Raw genomic sequence first — 20,489 nt, 5'->3', positions numbered from 1 at the left:
AAGAGTCTCTAGTTCCTCTTCCTTTTTTTCCATAAGGGTGTTGTCATTTCCATATCTGAGATTGTTGATATTTCTCCATGCAATTTTGATTCCAGCTTGTGGTTCATCCAGCCAGGCATTTTGCATGGTGTACTCTGTAGAAGTTAAATAAACAGGTTGAGAATATATAGACTTGATGTACTTCTTTCCCAATTTTGAAACAGTTGTTGTTTCACGTCCAGTTCTAACTGTTGCTTCTTGACCTGCATACAGGTTTCTCAGGGGACAGGTAAGGTGGTCTGGTATTCCCATCTCTTTAAGAGTTTTCCACACTTTGTTGTAATCCACAGAGTTAAAGGCTTTAGCATAGTCAGTGAAGCAGAAGTGGATGTTTTTCTGGAATTCTCTTGCTTTTTCTATGATCCAACAGGTGTTGGCAATTTGATCTCTGATTCCTCTGCCTTTTCTAAATCTAAGTTGTACATCTGGAAGTTCTCGGTTCACATACTGTTGAAGCCTGGCTTGAAGGATTTTCAGCATGATCTTTCTAGCATGTGAAATGAGTGCAATTGTGTAGTAGTTTGTACAATTTTGGCATTGCCCTTCTTTGGGATTTAAATGAAAATTGACCTTTTCCAGTCCTGTGGCCATTACTGAGTTTTCCAAATTTGCTGGCATATTGAGTGCAGCACTTTCATAGCATCATCTTTTAGGATTTGAAATAGCTCAGCTGGAATTCTATCTCCTCCACTAGCTTTGTTCATAGTGATGCTTCTTAAGGCCCACTTGACTTTGCACCCCAGTATGTCTGGCTCTAGCTGAGTCATCACACCATTATGGTTATCTGCATCATTAAGATCTTTTTTGTATAGTTCTGTGTATTCTTGTCACCTCTTCTTAATATGTTCTGCTTCTGTTGGGTCCATACCATTTCTGTCCTTTATTGTGGCCATCTTTGCAGAAATGTTCCCTTGGTAATTGGAATTATTTCACTTTATTTTACAGATGAGAACAGTACGTGACTACAAAAAGCTCAGTAAGAATTTCATCATAGAGGGGGCTTGTGTTCAAATCAGAAAGAATTTTAAAGAAGGGGAAACTTTCACCTGGTGGAATTCTTTCTACTTGGTTATACTGCAGAATACTTGATACTCTTTGATGCTTTTTAATTCTTCTTTGTAAATTAATTTGTCATTTATATGTCTTCCTTTTGCAGACTTTTGAAAGTTGGAACACAGTATTGTTCATCTCTTCAAGATGCTGCTAATTCAATCACCACACTTTTACCAATGCTGAAGAAGGGCAAGAATTGTGCTGGGTGCTGAGGATTCAGTGGTGAATACTTGAACCAGTCAAATAAAAGGGCAATCAAAGCAACTGTTAAATGTGAAAATGGAGTTAATTCAGTTGAAACACCATGGAGGGGTGGAAAAGGAGAGGAGATAAGAGAGAAAAACATAGTCTGTTAGGGACTGAAAATAGTTTGGGTTTGCTACAATGGAGAGTGGTGAGAGGCAAGTATAGAGGAGGAAATAGGCAAACTTTTTCTATGAAGGGTAAGATATTAATAGTACATATTTTCGTTTTTATGGGACATTCTTTGTCACTGAATCAAACTGGGCTCTTGCTCATCCTACCTGAAGCCAAGCCAATCTACTGACAGTGGACTGTGGTGAGAGAAAGTACAAGGCTCCAAGCAAGGAAAACAGGCAGCTGATGTGCCAAACATCAGAATTTCCCTCATGGCTTTCAGGCAAGTGTTCTTAAAGGCAACCCTGGGGCTGAGGGTGGGCTTCCCAGATGGCTCAGTGATGAAGAATCTGCCGGCCAATGCTGAAGACATGAGTTTGATCCCTGGGTTGGGTAGATCCCTGGAGAAGGAAATGGCAACCCACTCCAGTATTCTTACCTGGGAAATCCCATGGACAGAGTAGCCTAGTGGGCTAAAGTCCATGGGGTCACAAAAGAGTCAGAGACAATTGGCAACTAAACAACAATAAAGGATGAGGGCAGCAGGTGTGTGACCAGCTTGAGGAAATTTTTTCTGATTGGTCACTGGTGAGGTAACAGGATGACTGATGTTTGGGGAATCTTAATTATCAGCCTTCTGACTTCTGCCCATTGAAGGGGAGGGATTGGTTTTACTTTATTTAAACAACATTATGTTATTTGTTTGACCTTGTGAGATATAAAACTTATTAGACCCCATGGTGTTGGCCAGACCTCCAGGGGCTCAAGAGTTCCCAGACCTACTCCCTTTCTTATCTAATGTGCCTTCTGACTTGCTGAGCTTGCAGGCAGGCACATAATACTGGCAGTGTCCAGGCAGGTCAGAGGCCTGCTCCCCTACTTCTGAAGCCTGAACACGACTTCCTCCATTTTAATTTCCTAACAGGAAAATATCTAAATATTTAAATATTCTAAAAATATTTACTTTCTTATAGAGAACAACTCAGGATGATCCCAAACATACTCACTATTAGTTTTAAACTTTGTTTCTCCATAAAAGGAAGCCAGTGTTTATTAATTAATATTTTAGCATCTTATTTTATTTGCAAGTGGCCTAGTTATTTAATAAGCTTGCATCATTTAACTTAATTTACCAAAATCCTAGAATTTCAATTTACCAAAATCTGGAAAAACAATTTTAGGTAGATATTCCTAAAGCTTAATTATTCTTAGTAGAGTTTAACCTAAAAGCTCTTATCTCATTTACACCTTCTCTCCTTAAAAGTTTCTTCACATTAGGTTACTTTCCTTTCTGACAAATTTGTAACAGATATAACAAGATTTTATTTCAATTATATTAAACATAGGCACAATGAAAGTATTACACTTAATGTCAATGACTACGAAGACATGTCTCAGTTCAGTTCAGTTGCTCAGTCCTGTCTGACTCTTTGCGACCCCATGGACTGCAACACACCAGGCTTCCCTGTTCATCACCAACTCCTGGAGCTTGCTCAAACTTATGTCTGTTGAGTCAGTGATGCCATCCAACCATCTCATCCTCTGTCATCCCCTTCTCCTCCTGCTTTCAATCTTTCCCAGCATCAAGGTCTTTTCCAATGAGTCAGTTCTTTGCATCGGGTGGCCAAAGTGTTGGAGCTTCAGCTACAGCGTCAGTCCCTCCAATGAATATTCAGAATTGATTTCCTTTAGGATTGACTGGTTTGATCTCCCTGCTGTCCAAAAGATTCTCAAGAGTCTTTTTCAACACTGCATTTCAAAAGAATCAGTTCTTTGGCACTCAGCTTTCTTTATGGTCCAACTCTCACAACCATACATGACTACTGGGAAAACCATAGCTTTGACTAGATGGACCTTTGTCAGCAAAGTAATGTCTCTGCTTTTTAATTTTCTCTTTAGGTTGGTCATAGCTTTTCTTCCAAGGAGCAAGCATCTTTTAATTTCACACTACTGTCACCATCCACAGTGATTTTGGAGCCCAAGAAAATAAAGTCTGTCACTGTTTCCATAGTTTCTCCATCTATTTGCCATGCACTGGTGGGACAAGATGCCATGATTAGTTTTTTGAATGTTGAGTTTTAAGCCAACTTTTTCACTCTCCTCTTCACCTCATCAAGAGACTCTTTAGTTCCTCTTTACTTTCTGCCATAAGGAGGATGTCATCTACATATCTGAGGTTATTGTTCTTTCTCCCAGCAATATTGATTCCAGCTTGTGATTCATCCAGCCTGGAATTTCACATGATGTACTCTGCATATAAGTTAAATAAGCAGGGTGACAATATAAAGACTTGACATACTCCTTTCCCAATTTGGAACCAGTCCGTTGTTCCGTGTGTGGTTCTAACTGTTGCTTCTTGACCTGCATACAAATTTCTCAGGAGGCAAGTAAGGTGGTCTGGTATTCCCATCTCTTGAAGAATTTCCCACAATTTATTGTGATCCACACAGTCAAAGGTTTTGGCATAGTCAATAAAGCAGAAGTAGATGTATTTCTGGAACTCTCTTGCTTTTTCTATGAGCCAATAGATGTTGACAAGTTGATCTCTGCTTCCTTTGCCTTTTCTAAATGTAGCTTGAACATCTGGAAGTTCTCAGTTCATGTACTATTGAAGCCTAGCATAGATAATTTTGAGCATTACTTTTCTGGTGTGTGAGATGAGTGCAATTGTGCGGTAGTTTGAACATTTTTTGGCATTGACTTTCTTTGGGATTGTGATGAAAACTGAACTTTTCCAGTCCTGTGGCCCCTACTGAGTTTTCCAAATTTGATAGCCTAATAAGTATGGCACCTTCACAGCATGTCTATGTTAATTACATTAACAATTATAATGCCAGCTGTTAATTTAAGACTAAATATTTCCCAGTGAACCTGAAATTCATTTAGCTTAGTTCTTTTGTATTTATAATTGCTTGATTTGTAAGCACTTACTTTTATTTAAGGACTTAAATAGAGTTCATTTACAAATTATCCTTATCAATATTTCCAAAGATAAAAATACATACTGAGACATACACATATATCCAGACAGACGGAGATTTCATAGTTTCTGTTTGAGATTTAAAATATCTCTTGGTCTCTTTGCTTTTTCTCCCATCATTTTCCAAGAATGAACTTTCTTTTGTTAACCTTACTACACCACTTTTGACACTTACCTTGTGCAACCTTTACAGCAGCTTTTTTCAGTTACACACTAGAAAGTGGAGATTTGGTCAGCTGAAATGTAATTTTGATATTCTAAGATAAACAATCATACTTGCAAATCACATTACTTTTTCTCCAACTTTAATTTCTCTTCAACCAATTTTAATCATGTACCTCATGGTAGGCAGGGAGGAGGATCCAGCCTCTCCAACTCAGCATGGTACATTTTTGTCCTTTCTCAATTGGCACAGCTACAAACATTCAATAACTTCTAAAGATTCAGCCTGCCTTAATTTAGGGACCTAAGCAGTAAGCAAATCATCCCATCTGGGAATAAAAACTTGATTAGTCTTAACCTCTTATTTATTTTTTCATTTTTTAAAAAAGTAGCATTTGGTTTCATGAATCTGGCTCACAGCATCAATTTAGTTTTGCCAAAAGTTTTACTTTATTTCAGGTTTAAAGGATTCCTTAACAAAAGAAACCACTCATTACACAAAAATAAATGATTTCAACTTTTAATAGAAGATTATTTAAATTAATTTCAATACATGGTCCTTAGAAGAAAAAAAAGAAATACAAGAAAATAGAGAGAAGTAACAGGTCATGGTGGAGAGGTCTGACAGAATGTGGTCCACTGGAAAAGGGAATGGCAAACCACTTCAGGATTCTTGCCTTGAGAACCCCATGAACAGCATCAAAGGGCAAAAAGATAGGACACTGAAAGATGATCTCCACAGGTCAGTAGCTGCCCAATATACTATTGGAGATCAGTGGAGAAATAACTCCAGAAAGAAAGAAGGGATGGAGTCAAAGCAAAAACACCACCCAGTTGTGGATGTGACTGGTGATAGAAGCAAGGTCTGATGCTGTAAAGAGCAATGTTTCATAGGAACCTGGAAAGTTAGGTCCATGAATCAAGGCAAATTGGAAGTGGTCAAACAGGAAATGGCAAGAGTAAACGTTGACATTCTAGGAATCAGCGAACTAAAATATACTAGAATGGGTGAATTTGACTCAGATGACCATTATATCTATTACTGTGGGCAAGAATCCCTTAGAAGAAATGGAGTAGCCATCATAGTCAACAAAAGAGTCTGAAACTCAGTACTTGGATGCAATCTCAAAAACGACAGAATCATCTCTGTTCATTGTCAACAAAAGAGTCTGAAACTCAGTACTTGGATGCAATCTCAAAAACGACAGAATCATCTCTGTTCATTGTCAACAAAAGAGTCTGAAACTCAGTACTTGGATGCAATCTCAAAAACGACAGAATCATCTCTGTTCATTGCCAAGGCAAACCATTCAATATCACGGTAATCCAAGTCTATGCTCTGACCAGTAGTGCTGAAGAAGCTGAAGTTGAACAGTTCTATGAAGACCTATAAGACCTTTTAGAACTAACACCCAAAAGAGATATCCTTTTCTTTATAGGAACTGGAATGCATAAGTAGGAAGTCAAGAAACACCTGGAGCAATGGGCAAATTTGGCCTTGGATTACAGAATGAAGCAGGGCAAAGGCTGATAGAGTTTTGCCAAGAGAACACACTGGTCATAGCAAACACCCTCTTCCAACAACACAAGAGAAGACTCTACACATGGACATCACCAGATGGTCAACACCAAAATCAGATTGATTATATTCTTTGCAGCCAAAGATGGAGAAGCTCTATAGAGTCAGAAAAAACAAGACCAGGAGCTGACTGTGGCTCAGTTCATGAACTCCTTATTGCCAAATTCAGACTTAAATTGAAGAAAGTGGGGGAAACCACTAAACCATTCAGGTATGACCTAAATCAAATCCCTTATGACTATACAGTGGAAGTGAGAAATAGATTTAAGGGCCTAGATCTGATAGACAGAGTGCCTGATGAACTATGGATGGAGGTTCATGACACTGAACAGGAGACAGGGATCAAGACCATCCCCAAGAAAAAGAAATGCAGAAAAGCAAAATGGCTGTCTGAGGAGGCCTTACAAATAGCTATGAAAAAAAGAGAAGCAAAAACAAAAGAGAAAAGGAAAGATATATCTATTTGAATGCAGATTTTCAAAGAATTGGAAGGAGAGATAAGAAAGCCTTACTCAGAGGTCAATGCAAAGAAGTGAAGGAAAACAATAGAATGGGAAAGCCTAAAGATCTCTTCAAGAAAATTAGACATACCAAGAAAACATTTTATGCAAAGATGGACACAATACAGAACAGAAATGGTATAGACCTCACAGAAGCAGAAGATATTAAGAAGAGGTGGCAAGAATACACAGAAGAACTGTTAAAAAAAGATCTTCAAAACCCAGACAATCACGATGGTGTGAATACTCACCTAGAGCCAGGCATCCTGGAATATGAAGTCAAGTGAGCCTTAGGAAGCATCACTATGAACAAAGCTAAGGGAGGTGATGCAATTCCAGTTGAGCTATTTCAAACCCTTAAAGATGATGCTGTGAAAGTGCTGCACTCAATATGTCAGCAAATCTGGAAAACTCAGCAGTGGCCACAGGACTGGAAAAGGTCAATTTTCATTTAAATCCCAAAGAAAGGCAATGCCAAAGAATGCCCAAACTACAACACAATAGCACTCATCTCACATGCTAGTAAGTAATGCTCAAAATTCTCCAAGCCAGCTTCAGCAATACGTGAAACATAAGCTTTGAATGTTCATGCTGGGTTTAGAAAAGGCAGAGGAACCGGAGATCAAATTGCTAACAACCACTGGATCATCAAAAAGCAAGAGAGTTCCAGAAAAACATCTATTTCTGCTTTATTGACTATGCCAAAGCATTTACCTATATGGATCACAATAAACTGTGGAAAATTCTGAAAGAGATGGGAATACCTGACCACCTGACCTGCCTCTTGAGAAACCTGTATGCAAGTCAGGAAGCAACAGTTAGAACTGGACATGGAACAACAAACTGGTTCCAAATAGGAAAAGGAGTATGTCAAGGATGCATATGGTCACCCTGCTTATATGCAGAGTACATCATGAGAAACGCTGAGCTGGAGGAAGCACAAGCTGGAATCAGATTGCTGGGAGAAATATCAAAAACCTCAGATATGCAGATGACACCACCCTTATGGCAGAAAGTGAAGAACTAAAAAGCCTCTTGATGAAAGTGAAAGAGGAGAGTGAAAAAGTTGGCTTAAAGCTCAGCATTCAGAAAATTAAAATCATGGCTTCTGGTTGCATCACTTCATGGCAAATAGATGGGGAAACAGTGGAAACAGTGGCTGACTTTATTTTTCTGGGCTCCAAAATCACTGCATATGGTGATTGCAGCCATGAAATTAAAAGACACTTACTCCTTGGAAGGATAGTTATGACCAACCTAGACAGCATATTAAAAAGCAGAGATGTTACTTTGTCAACAAAGGTCTGTCTAGTCAAGGCTATCGTTTTTCCACTGGTCATGTATGGATGTGAGAGTTGGACTATAAAGAAAGCTGAGTGCCGAGGAATTGATGCTTTTGAACTGTGATGTTGGAGAAGACTCTTGAGAGTCCCTTGGACTACAAGGAGATCCAACCTGTTCATCCTAAAGGAGATCAGTCCTAGGTGTTAATTGGAAGGGCTGATGTTGAAGCTGAAACTCCAATACTTTGGCTACCTGATGCGAAGAGCCGACTCATTTGAAATGACTCTGATGCTTGGAAAGATTGAAGGCAGAAGAAGAATGGGACAACAGAGGATGAGATGGTTAGATGGCATCGCCATCTCGATGGACATGAGTTTGGGTAAACTCTGGGAATTGGTGACAGACAGGGAGGTCTGACATGCTGCGATTCTCTGGGTCGCAAAAAGTTGGACATGACTAAGCGACTGAACTGAACTGAACAGTGTATTCATCACCAAATTGAGTCAACACCTACATCCAGACTTGAACAGCACTGGGAAGTTCCACATTAACAGCAATCTGGAGTCTTAATTGAGAAAGGGGTCCAAGTAGTGTGTCCACTCCATGGGTGAGATGTCAAATTTCAGTTTGTGGGACTCCAATTTATAATCTCAGACTACAAACTGTTATCATCATCAGTTTGCTTACAAAAATGCAGCTATGGTTTTACTCAAACTTTTACAATGCTGTTTGTTTCACTTGTGAGTCATAAGACTTCTTAGATCCCAGGAGGTTGGCTAGGCCTCCAGGGTCTGAAGACTTCCATGACGCACTCCCTTTCTTATCTGAAGAACTGCTTGACTTGATGCGCTTGTAGACAGGCATAGACTGTGGGCAGTGTCCAGGCAGGTCAGAGGCCTGCTCTTCTGCCTCTGAAAGCTGAACAGTACTTCTTCTTTTTGAATTTCACTAGCAATTGGTTGGAGTGAAGAGGAAAGAGATGAGTTAAGGCTAATATCTAGAATTTACATTTGGAGAACTGAGGGACATATGGTGGTGCATTTAATGAGCTGAGAGGATTAGAGAGCATTTTTTAAGAGACAGTGATGTTAAATTTTGGACATGTGAATTTTGCTGTTGTTCAGTCACGCAGTCATGTCCAACTCTTTGTGACCTCATGGACTGCAGCACACCAGTTTCCCGTGTCCTTTGCCATCTCTTGAAATTGGCTCAAACTCATGTCCATCGAGTTGGTAATTACATCCAAACATCTCGTCCTCTTTTGTCCCCTTCTCTTCCTGCCTTTGATGTTTTCCAGCTCAGGGTCTTTCCTAGTGAGTCAGCTCTTCCCATCTGGTGGCCAAAATATTGGAGCTTCAGCTTCAGTATTAGTCCTTCCAATGAATCTTCAGTGTTTATTTCCTTTAGGATGGACTGGTTTGATCTCCATGCAGTCTAACAAGCTCTAAAGAGTCTTCTCCAACACCACAGTTTGAAAGCATAAATTCTTTGGCACTCAGCTTTCTGTATGGTCCAAATCTCACATCTGCACATGAGTGCTGGAAAAACCATAGCTTTGACTAGATGGACCTTTGTCAGAAATGTAATGTCTCTGCTTTTTAATATGTTGTCTAGGTTGGTCATAGCTTTTCTTCCAAGGAGGAAGCGTCTTTTAATTTCATGGCTGCCATCACCATCCACAGTGATTTTGGAGCCCAAGAAAATAAAGTCTGTCACTGCTTCTATTGTTTCCCCATTTATTTGCCATGAAGTGATCAGACCAGCTGCCATGATCCTCATTTTTTTGAATGTTGAGTTTTAAGCCAGCTTTTTCACTTTTCACTTTCACTTTTATCAAGAGGCTTTTTAGTTCCTCTTCACTTTATGTCATAAGGGTGGTGTCATCTGCATATCTGAGGTTATTGGTATTATTTCCCCTGGCAATCTTGATTCCAGCTTGTGCTTCTTCCAGCCCAGCATTTCTCATGATGTACTCTGCATATAAGTTAAATAAGCAGGGTGACAATATACAGCCTTGACATACTCCTTTTCCTATTTGGAACCAGTTTGTTGTTCCATGTCCAATTCTAATTATTGCTTCCTGACCTGCATACAGGTTTCTCAAGAGGCAGGTCAAGTGGTCTGGTATTCCCATCTCTTTCAGAATTTTCCACAGTTTATTGTGATCCACACAGTCAAAGGCTTTGGCATAGTCAATAAAGCAGAAATAGATGTTTTTCTGGAACTCTCTTGCTTTTTCTATGATCCAGTGGGTGCTGGCAGTTTGATCTCTGGTTATTCTACCTTTCTAAATCCAGTTTGCACATCTGGAAGTTCTCAGTTCATGTACTGTTGAAGCCTAGCTTGAAGGATTTTGAGCATGACCTCACTAGCACATGAAATGAGTGCAATGGTGCAGTAGTATGGACATTCTTTGGACATTCTTTCTTTGGGATTGGAATGAAAACTGATCTTTTCCAGCCTCGTGGCCACTGCTGAGTTTTCCAAACTTGTTGTTATATTGAATGTAGCACTTTCACAACATCATCTTTTAGGATTTGAAATAGCTCAGCTGGAATTCCATCACCTCCACTAGCTTTGTTTGTAGTGGTGCTTCCTAAGGCCCACTTGACTTTACACTCCATCATGTCTAACTCTGGGTGAGTGATCACACTATCATGGTTATCTGGGTCATTAAGATCTTTTTTGTACAGTTCTGTTTATTCTTGCCATCTCTTCTTAATATGTTGTGCTTCTGTTAGGTCCATTCCATTTCTGAATTTTATAGAGTATGGAAAATATAGGCTTGGCGCTGTAGATCTGGAAATTATGCTGGTTTGCTTTTAGCAGAAATATTGAATACCAGCAATAGTATATGTATTTACATATGAATTCGGTAATCTGGGGGAAGAATTCTCTGCTGCTCTGATCATTTAGACCTCAGAAGACCTTGACAGATCAGATAACAGCAGACTTCATGGTCCTTCCTGTCTGTTTGTTGAGGGCTCCCCAGCTTGAGTGCTACACAGCTGTCCATCTAGGTCTTCCCACTTATTACTTCATTCTTCAGAACCAGAATAATGCAGGTCACTGCTCCAGTCTTATGAGGTGTTCAACTTTGGGTGCCTGCATTCTTCAAGATTAACTATATTCTTCTGAATAATCAAAGAAGATGTCACAATTTTTTTTAAGGAAATGTCAATCATATAAAAAAGTGGGATAAAAAAGTTCTAGTTATTTCTAGTCAATTATTTTAAACGTCAAAGATATATAAATCCTCATGATATCACAATTCTTAGAACTAGAATGGATTTTACAATAATTTCCTACAGATTTTAGGGCCTACAATTTGCAAACTAGCCTCTCAGATACTTGCCACAACTATATCAAGACTATGAATCTCTTGCTCCTGAATAAGATAGGTCTGATGTCTATTATAATTGACTTAACATACTCATCTCATTCCTCCCTTATTTTATACCAGCTATATGGTTTGGGGACTGACCCCATCTTCAGAGATGGGTCTAGATTAATGCTAATCAGTGATTATTGTAGTAATTGATTCAAGGGTTAGCAGGCTTAGACTAATCAAGAAATTATAATATTCCCTTAGCCATCTAAATTGATTCAAGAATGGTCACATGGGCATAAGATTCATTCATGGCCAATAAGAAGCAGGAAAATTTTTCTGGGGATTTCTGGGAAAGAGGGTTTCTGTGGTGACTCGGCTGGTAAAGAATCTGCCTTCAATGTGGGAGACCTGGGTTCTCTCCCTGGGTTGGGAAGATCCCCCGGAGAAGGGGAAGTCTAACCACTCCAGGATTCTGGCCTGGAGAATTCCATGGACTGTATAGTACATGGGGTCCCAAAGAGTCAGACACAACTGAGTGACTTTCACTTCACTTCACTCATGTCTTACTCCAAGTTGTAAACAATAGAGCTCATGACCATAGGTTCTTCTGCATTGTTAAAATTTTCCATTAGCTTGAACCTTGATTTAATTTGTTTCTAGGCTATATTTTCATGTCTTTCTAATTCTCATGGATTTGAGGCATACAGTGTTTGATTCTGTATCTAAGGCAGGAAACAGCTGGGCAAACTCAAACAAGAAAAGCAAGACCTTAATGAAGAGACTGTTTACAAGGTTTGGGTACAGGAGTAATAATGTTTCAATACCTTAGAACTACTATAGCAGGAAGCCCTTACTTCTCCTAGCCCTGAAAGGATAGGAAGGGCGCAATTACCAAAATCTAGAGAGAATTAATGTAGGCGAGGCCACCAGAAAGGAGTTATGGCCTTTGGGTCAATAAGGGAACACAGTTGGCATGTGCAACCCAGACAGGAGGGAACTGGAAGAATAAACAGCCTAACTCATTCTCTATCTTCTCTTTTGATCTGCTGGTGCCATCATCCCTTCAACCCAACCAGAGGTTAGAGGTCAAGGGATCCAAGTTTACACAATCTATAAAGGTCAGCTTATTAGAGCCCAGAGTACAGAAGGATTGTTGTTCTTCAGTCACTCAGTCGTGTCTGACTCTGCGATCCCATTGACTGCAGCACGCCAGGCTTCCCTGTCCTTCACCATCTCCTAAGCTTGCTCAAACTCATGTCCATTGAATCGGTAATACCATCCAAGCATCTCATCCTCTACCGTCCCCTTCTCCTTCTGTCTTCAATCTTTCCCAGTCAGGGTCTTTTCCAGCAAGTTGGCTCTTTGAATCAGGTGGCTAAATATTGGAGCTTCAGCATCAGTTCTTCCAATGAATATTCAGGACTGATTTCCTTTAGAATTGGCTGATTTGATTTCCTTGTAGTCCAAAGGACTCTCAAGAGTCTTCTCCAACACCACAGTTCAAAAGCATCAATTCTTCGGTGCTCAGCCTTCTTTATGGTTCAACTCTCACATCCATACATGACTACTGGGAAAACCATAGCTTTGATAATATGGACATTAGTTGACAGCGTAATGTCTCTGATTTTTAATAAGCCATCTAGTTTTCTCATAGCTTTTCTTCCAAGGAGCAAGCATCTTTTAATTTCACAGCTGCAGTCACCACTTGCAGTGATTTTGGAGTCCAAGAAAATAAAGTCTGTCACTGTTTCCATTGTTTCCCTGTCTATTTGCCGTGAAGTGATGAGACCAGATGCTATGATCTTAGCTTTTTGAATGTTGAGTTTTAAGCCAGATTTTTCACTCTCCTCTTTCACTTTCATCAAGAAGCTCTTTAGTTCCTGTTTGCTTTATGCCATTAGGGTGAAATCATCTGCATATTTGAGGTTATTGATTTTTTCCCCGGCAATCTTGATTCCACCTTGTGCTCCATCCAGCCCAGGATTTCGCATGATGTACTCTGCATATAAGTTAAATAAGCAGGGCGACAATATACAGCCTTGATGTACTTCTTTCCCAGTTTTGACCCAGTCGTTTTTCCACCTTCAGTTTTGCCTGTTGCTTCTTGACTTGCACACACATTTCTTAGGAGGTAGGTAATATGGTCTGGTATTCCCGTTTCTCAGGAGGCAGGAAAGGTGGTCTGGTATTCCCATTTCTTGAAGAATTTCCCACAGTTTGTTGTGATCCACACAGTCAAAGGCTTTAGTGTAGTCAATGAAGCAGAAGTACATGTTCTTCTACAATTCTCTTGCTTTTCATATAATCCAACACATGTTGGCAATTTGATCTCTGCTGAAAAGCCTTTTCTAAATCCAGCTTGAACATCTGGAAATTCTCAGTTCACACACTGTTTAAGCCTAGCTTGGAGATTTTTGAGCATTATACTGCTAGCATGTGAAATGAGTGAAATCTGTGGTAGTTTGAACATTCTTTGGCATTGCCCTTCTTTAGGATTAAAATGAAAACTGACTTTTTCCAGTCCTGTGGACACTGCTGAGTTTTCCAAATTTGCTGGCATATTGAGTGAAGCACGCTCACAGCATCATCTTTTAGGATTTGAAACAGCTCAGCTGGAATTCTATCACCCTCTCTAACTTTGTAGTGATGCTTCCTAAGGCCCACTTGACTTCACACTCCAGGATGTCGGCTCTTAGGTCAGTGATCACACCATCATGGTTTTCTGGGTCATGAAGATCTTTTTTGTATAGTTCTTCTGTGTATTCTTGCCACCTCTTCTTAATATCTTCTTTTTCTGTTAGATCCATACTGTTTCTGTCCTTTATTGTGCCCATCTTTGCTTGAAATGTTCCCTTGGTATCTCTAATTTTCTTGAAGAGATCTCTAGTTCTTCCCATTCTATTGCTTTCCTCTATTTCTTTGCACTGATAACTAAGGAAGGCTTTTTTTTTTTTTTTTTTTTTTTTTATCTCTCCTTGCTATTCTTTGGGACTCTGCATTCAGATGGGTATATCTTTCCTTTCCTCCTTTGCCTTTAGCTTCTCTTTTTTTCTCAGCTATTTGTAAGGCCTCCTCAGACAATCATTTTGCTTTTTGCATTTCTTGTTCTTGAGGATGGTTTTGATCATCACCTCACTAGACCACCAGGGAAGTTCCTACAAGACAGAGTGGACAATATCCAATTCATAAATAAACCACTGATTTTAGGATAAAGTAATTAAATATCACTAACATTTTGAACACTAATAAGAATAATAGTTAAATAAAGCCTAAATGACAATGATCAGTTTTGTAACAGAGAGAAGATGGCAATTGGTTTCCTTCATCAGTATGCTGAGAGCCACTGCAAAGATAACCTTTTCTTTTTCTCATTAGCTTCATCTGTTATTTTTATTTTTACAATATTACATGACTCCTAACTCATATTTATCAGTCACTTACAGTGGAAGCAAATGCTTGATATTTCTGTCATACAGTCAGACTTTTAAAAATCCATTCATTACATTAATTCAAACAAATATTGAATGTTTTCTAGGTGCCAGGTAGCCTATATTAGTAAGCAAACATATCCTATTGGAGTTTAGATTTTAGTGTGAGAGATAGAAAACAAGCACACAAACAAACAATGTGTGGAGATGAGGACGATAAAGAGCAGGGTAGGATCAAGGAGAGAGAGGGTGTCGGGGGAAGGGGAGAGATGATAGAGGGATTACTTTTGCTGTGGGTAGTCATGGGAGGCATCTCTGAGACTGTGACATTTTTGTCAAAACCTACTGAAAGATAAAATGAAACATATTAAAAATCTTGAGAGTTTATTTGAAAAAAATTGATTGTAATTAGGCACTGCTAAACCAGAAGTTGTTAGGAGTGTTCTGCTGATAGGATTTGGGAGGAGAGACTTACCCAGAGAAAGTGCAGAACCAAAGAAGGAAATTATTTGATTGGCTCTAGCTAAAAGCCTAGTTGGCTATTTGTGATTGGTTATCCTTAACATTTTGATATAATCTTGACATTCACAGGCTTGGATTTTGGTTTGCTTAAATAGGTTGCCATGGCACTAGCGTGTGTGAGTGCTCAGTTACTAAGTCATGTCTGACTTTTTGTGATCCCATGAACTGTAACCCACCAGGCTCCTTTGTCCATGGAATTTTCCATGCAGAAATATTGGAGTGGGCTCCCATTTCCTACTCCAAGGGATCTTCCTGACCCAGGGATCGAACTTGTGTCTTTTGTGTCTCCTGCACTGGCAGTGAGCCACTTGGGAAGCCCCATGGCATTAGAGTCAATCACAATCTAGTTGTTTCCCTATTTATTTGTTTTACACTTCATACTTGAACTATCAAAAGGAGCTAACAATGCAGAGATCTGGGGACTGAGGGAGGAGACTCTTGTGAAAGGAAAATAAAAATAGAGTCAGTATGTCTAAAGAGCTCTCTAAAATGGAACCAGGAAATCATTAAGAAAGTATGGCTTTTGCACATTTCAACCTGGATGAAATCTGACCTTTTGACCTGATAAAGTAATCCAGAACACCTGCCAGAAACTGAAGATGTTTGCTGGATCCTCACCATAAAACAATTCATGATAGTCTATTTACTTACTAGACCACTACCCTAAAGCAACTTATGATTCCTAAGGACAAATATTTTCACATCCAAGTGAATCACAGTTCTTGTTAGGCAACTTTTAATAGCCTTGAGTTTTGTCTTTATAAGCTTCTGACTCTCTTCCTTAGAACTCTCCTTTGGGTTTACCTAAATCTGTGTCTCATGAATTGCAATTGTTAAGACTCCAAATAAACTCTTTTCTTATTTGCAGCCTCCTGCATTATTTTTTCGGTTGACAATCTGAAGCAAAAATATGTGCTTAGTAAAGTTTGAAGGACCAAAGGAGGTCAGTATGGAGGAGAGAGTGGTAGGAGATAAGATTGGAAAAGCCAGAAGCCAGGTGAGGCAAAATCATGATGACCAAAGAACTGAATCTGAATATTATTCAGAAGGAAATGGAAACTAAACAAGTAGTTACATCAGTTTCATTTTTAGGAGAAAGGTAGAAAACTACAGACTACTGAAACCAAAAGCATTAAAATTCAGATGCACTTCTACTTTTCAGCTTAAAGCTATAGATGATCTATGTTTTATGTTGTGTGTGACTAAAATATATTGTTAAAAAGTATTTAAAGTGTATTTCAGTTATCACTGTGGCCAAACAAGTGTTGAAATTCCTCCACTCTATGTGCGTGTCAGTTTTGAAAATGCAGGAGGAAAGATATTCTTCACAGTTATTAAAGTCAAAATTTAAACATTTTCAAAGTCTAACTAGAATAAATAACCAGTGCTCTCTACTACCTGCATAGGGTTCATTATGTACTATTTTTGTGAGAGTTACCACAGAAGATTCACAGACACACTTTAGATCATATATGTAGCAGGTTGCCATTTACCCTTGTGGAGCTAGATGGAATACCTGTAGAATACCTGTATCTATTAGTAGCAGTGACTGTAATGGAGGAAGAAAAAGCAATATTACTGCATATGGGCCCTCAATCCCAATCAACTACTCTTCCCACTGCATACATCTGTCCTCATGGGTAACTTTTAATAAATATATTTTTACATTATATAAATTTTAATCAGTCTATCTTGCTTAGATTGTATACATCATTATATCTGACATTCTTGAAACTACCATGTGATCAATAAGAATCCTATACGAATTCTGCTTTTTAAAGACAGAAATACTGAGCTAAGAGGGGTGACTTATACCCCTCTTAGTACACATTAGTGAAAGTGTATATGTGTACTCAGTCACACAGTTGTCTGACTCTTTTGTGACCTCATGGACTGTAGTCAGTCAGTCTCCTCTGCCCATGGAATTTTCCAGGCAAGAATACTGGAGTAAGTTGCCATGTCCTACTCCAGAGGATCTTCCCAACCCAGGGATCAAACCTGTGTCTCTTGCATTGGCAGACAGATTCTTTACCACTGAGTCACCTGGGAAGCACATTAGTGGGTACTCACTCTAATTAGAGGACCTTTAAAATAAATAAATTTTTTGGACTTCCCTAGTGGTCTGGTGGCTAAGACTCTGAGCGCCCAATGCAGAGGGCCTAGGTTTGATCCCTCGTCAGGCAGGGAACTATCCCACATGCTGCAACTGAGAGTTTGAAAGCCACAACTAAACATTCTGCATGCTATAACTAAACATCCTGCATGCCATAACAAAAATCGAAAAGCCCACATGCCACAACTAAGACCTGGAGCAACCAAATAAAAAAAGTAAAATATTTTTTAAAGTACATTTTTAATGAAGTAGGATGAACAAAGGCAGAAATAACGATTGCCCTCTCCCCCGCCCCCCTCCCCCCACACACAAGAAATGGAAACCGCTAACGGTTTAAAGAAGGGAATTGGTGTCACTCGGGCTGTAGTGTGAAGAATGCAGGAAGCTGTGGGGAGTGAATCACAATCTGTCTTGAACAGAGCTGAGTCTGGTGGTGGTTTTCCCAAAGGTTATATCTCTCCAGAGCCCCCACCTAGCATTCTCAGCTCTCTTGCAACCAAGCAGAAGGTGCCCTCCAGGGAAAAAGAACAGTGGTGCTTCTGGTGGCAGTGGTGCTGCTAGAGATGGTGGTGGTGGTGGTGGTGTTAACCAAACACAAGCTTTGTACCTGACACAGGCCAAATAACACTGAAATGTCAGAATTTGGTGCAGAGAAAGGCTTTTTTCAGGGCCACACAAAGAGGAAGATGGCTCATGCATCAGAGACAGCCTGAACTTCCCAAAGGCTTTCAGCAAAGCCTTTTTAAAGGACAGGTGAAATTATTTGTTCTAGTTCTGTGAAGAATACCATTGCTAGCTTGATAGGGATCGCATTGAATCTATAGATTGTTTTGGGTAGTATAGTCATTTTGACAATATTGATTCTTCCAATCCATGAACACGGTATATTTCTCCATCTGTTTGTGTCCTCTTTGATTTCTTTTATCAGTGTTTTATAGTTTTCTATGTATAGGTCTTTTGTTTCTTTAGGTAGATATACTCCTAAGTATTTTATTTTTTTTTGTTGCAATGGTGACTGGTATTGTATTTCTCTTTTTGTTTTCTCATTTTTAGTGTATAGGAATGCAAGGGATTTCTGTGTGTTAATTTTATATCCTGCAACTTTACTATATTCATTGATTAGCTCTAGTAATTTTCTGGTAGAGTCTTTAGGGTTTTCTATGTAGAGGATCATGTCATCTGCAAATAGCAAGAGTTTCACTTCTTCTTTTCCTATCTGGATTCCTTTTACTTCTTTTTCTGCTCCGATTGCTATGGCCAAAACTTCCAAAACTATGTTGAATAGTAGTGGTGAGAGTGGGCACCCTTGTCTTGTTCCTGATTTTAGGGGAAATGCTTTCAATTGCTCATCATTGAGGGTAATGCTTGCTGTGGGTTTGTCATATCTAGCTTTTATTAGTTGAGGTCTGTTCCTTCCTGCTTTCTGGAGAGTTTTAATCATAAATGGATGCTGAATTTTGTCAAAGGCTTTTTCTGCATCTATTGAGATAATCATATGGTTTTTATCTTTCAATTTGTTAATGTGGTATATTACATTGATTGATTTGTGGATATTAAAGAATCCTTGCATTCCAGGGATAAAGCCCACTTGGTCATGATGTATGATCTTTTTAATATGTTGTTGGATTCTGTTTGCTAGAATTTTGTTAAGGACTTTGTATCTATGTTCATCAGTGATATTGGCCTGTAGTTTTCTTTTTTTGTGGCATCTTTGTCTGGTTTTGGAATTAGGGTGATGGTGGCCTCATAGAATGAGTTTAGAAGTTTACCTTCTTCTGCAATTTTCTGGAAGAGTTTGAGTAAGATAGGTGTTAGCTCTTCTCTAAATTTTTGGTAGAATTCAGCTGTGACGCCATCTGTTCCTGGGTTTTTGTTTGCTGGAAGATTTCTGATTACAGTTTTGATTACCTTGCTTGTGATGGGTCTGTTAAGATCTTCTATTTCTTCCTGGTTCAGTTTTGGAAAGTTACACTTTGTCCATTTCTTCCAAGTTGTCCATTTTATTGGCATAGAGCTGCTGGTAGTAGTCTCTTATGATCCTTTGTATTTCAGTGTTGTCTGTTGTGATCTCTCCATTTTCATTTCTAATTTTGTTGATTTGGTTCTTCTCCCTTTGTTTCTTAATGAGTCTTGCTAATGGTTTGTCAATTTTGTTTATTTTTTCAAAAAACCAGCTTTTAGCTTTGTTGATTTTTGCTACGGTCTCTTTAGTTACTTTTGCATTTATTTCTGCCCTGGACATACAAAAAAACTCAAATAGCCAAAGCAATCTTGAGAAAGAAGAATGGAACAGGAGGTATCAACCTGCCTGACTTCAGGCTCTACTACATAGCTATAGTTATGAAGACAGTATGGTACTGGTACAAAGACAGAAATATAGATCAATGGAACAAAATAGAAAGCCCAGAGATAAATCCACGCACCTATGGACACCTTATCTTCAACAAAGGAGGAAGGAATATACAATGGAGAAAAGACAACCTCTTTAACAAGTGGTGCTGGGAAAACTGGTCAACCACTTGTAAAAGAATGAAACTAGAACACTTTCTAACACCATACACAAAAATAAACTCAAAATGGATTAAAGATCTAAATGTAAGACCAGAAACTATAAAACTCCTAGAGGAGAACATAGGCAAAACACTCTCCGACATAAATCACAGCAAGATCCTCTATGACCCACCTCCCAGAATATTGGAAATAAAAGCAAAACTAAACAAATGGGACCTAATGAAACTTAAAATCTTTTGCACAATGAAAGAAACTATAAGCAAGGTGAAAAGACAGCCTTCGGAATGGGAGAAAGTAATAGTAAACGAAGCAGCAGACAAAGGATTAATCTCAAAAATATACAAGCAACTCCTGCAGCTCAATTCCAGAAAAATAAATGACCCAATCAAAAACTGGGCCAAAGAACTAAACAGACATTTCTCCAAAGAAGACATACAGATGGCTAACAAACACATGAAAAGATGCTCAACATCACTCATTATCAGAGAAATGCAAATCAAAACCACAATGAGGTACCATTACATGCCAGTCAGGTTGGCTGCTATCCAAAAGTCTACAAGCAATAAATGCTGGAGAGGGTGTGGAGAAAAGGGAACCCTCTTACACTGTTGGTGGGAATGCAAAATAGTA

The sequence above is a fragment of the Muntiacus reevesi genome, chromosome 1 (genome assembly GCF_963930625.1).
Source record: "Muntiacus reevesi chromosome 1, mMunRee1.1, whole genome shotgun sequence".
Lineage (NCBI taxonomy): Eukaryota > Metazoa > Chordata > Mammalia > Artiodactyla > Cervidae > Muntiacus > Muntiacus reevesi.
Note: the sequence above shows the minus strand (reverse complement) of the source record.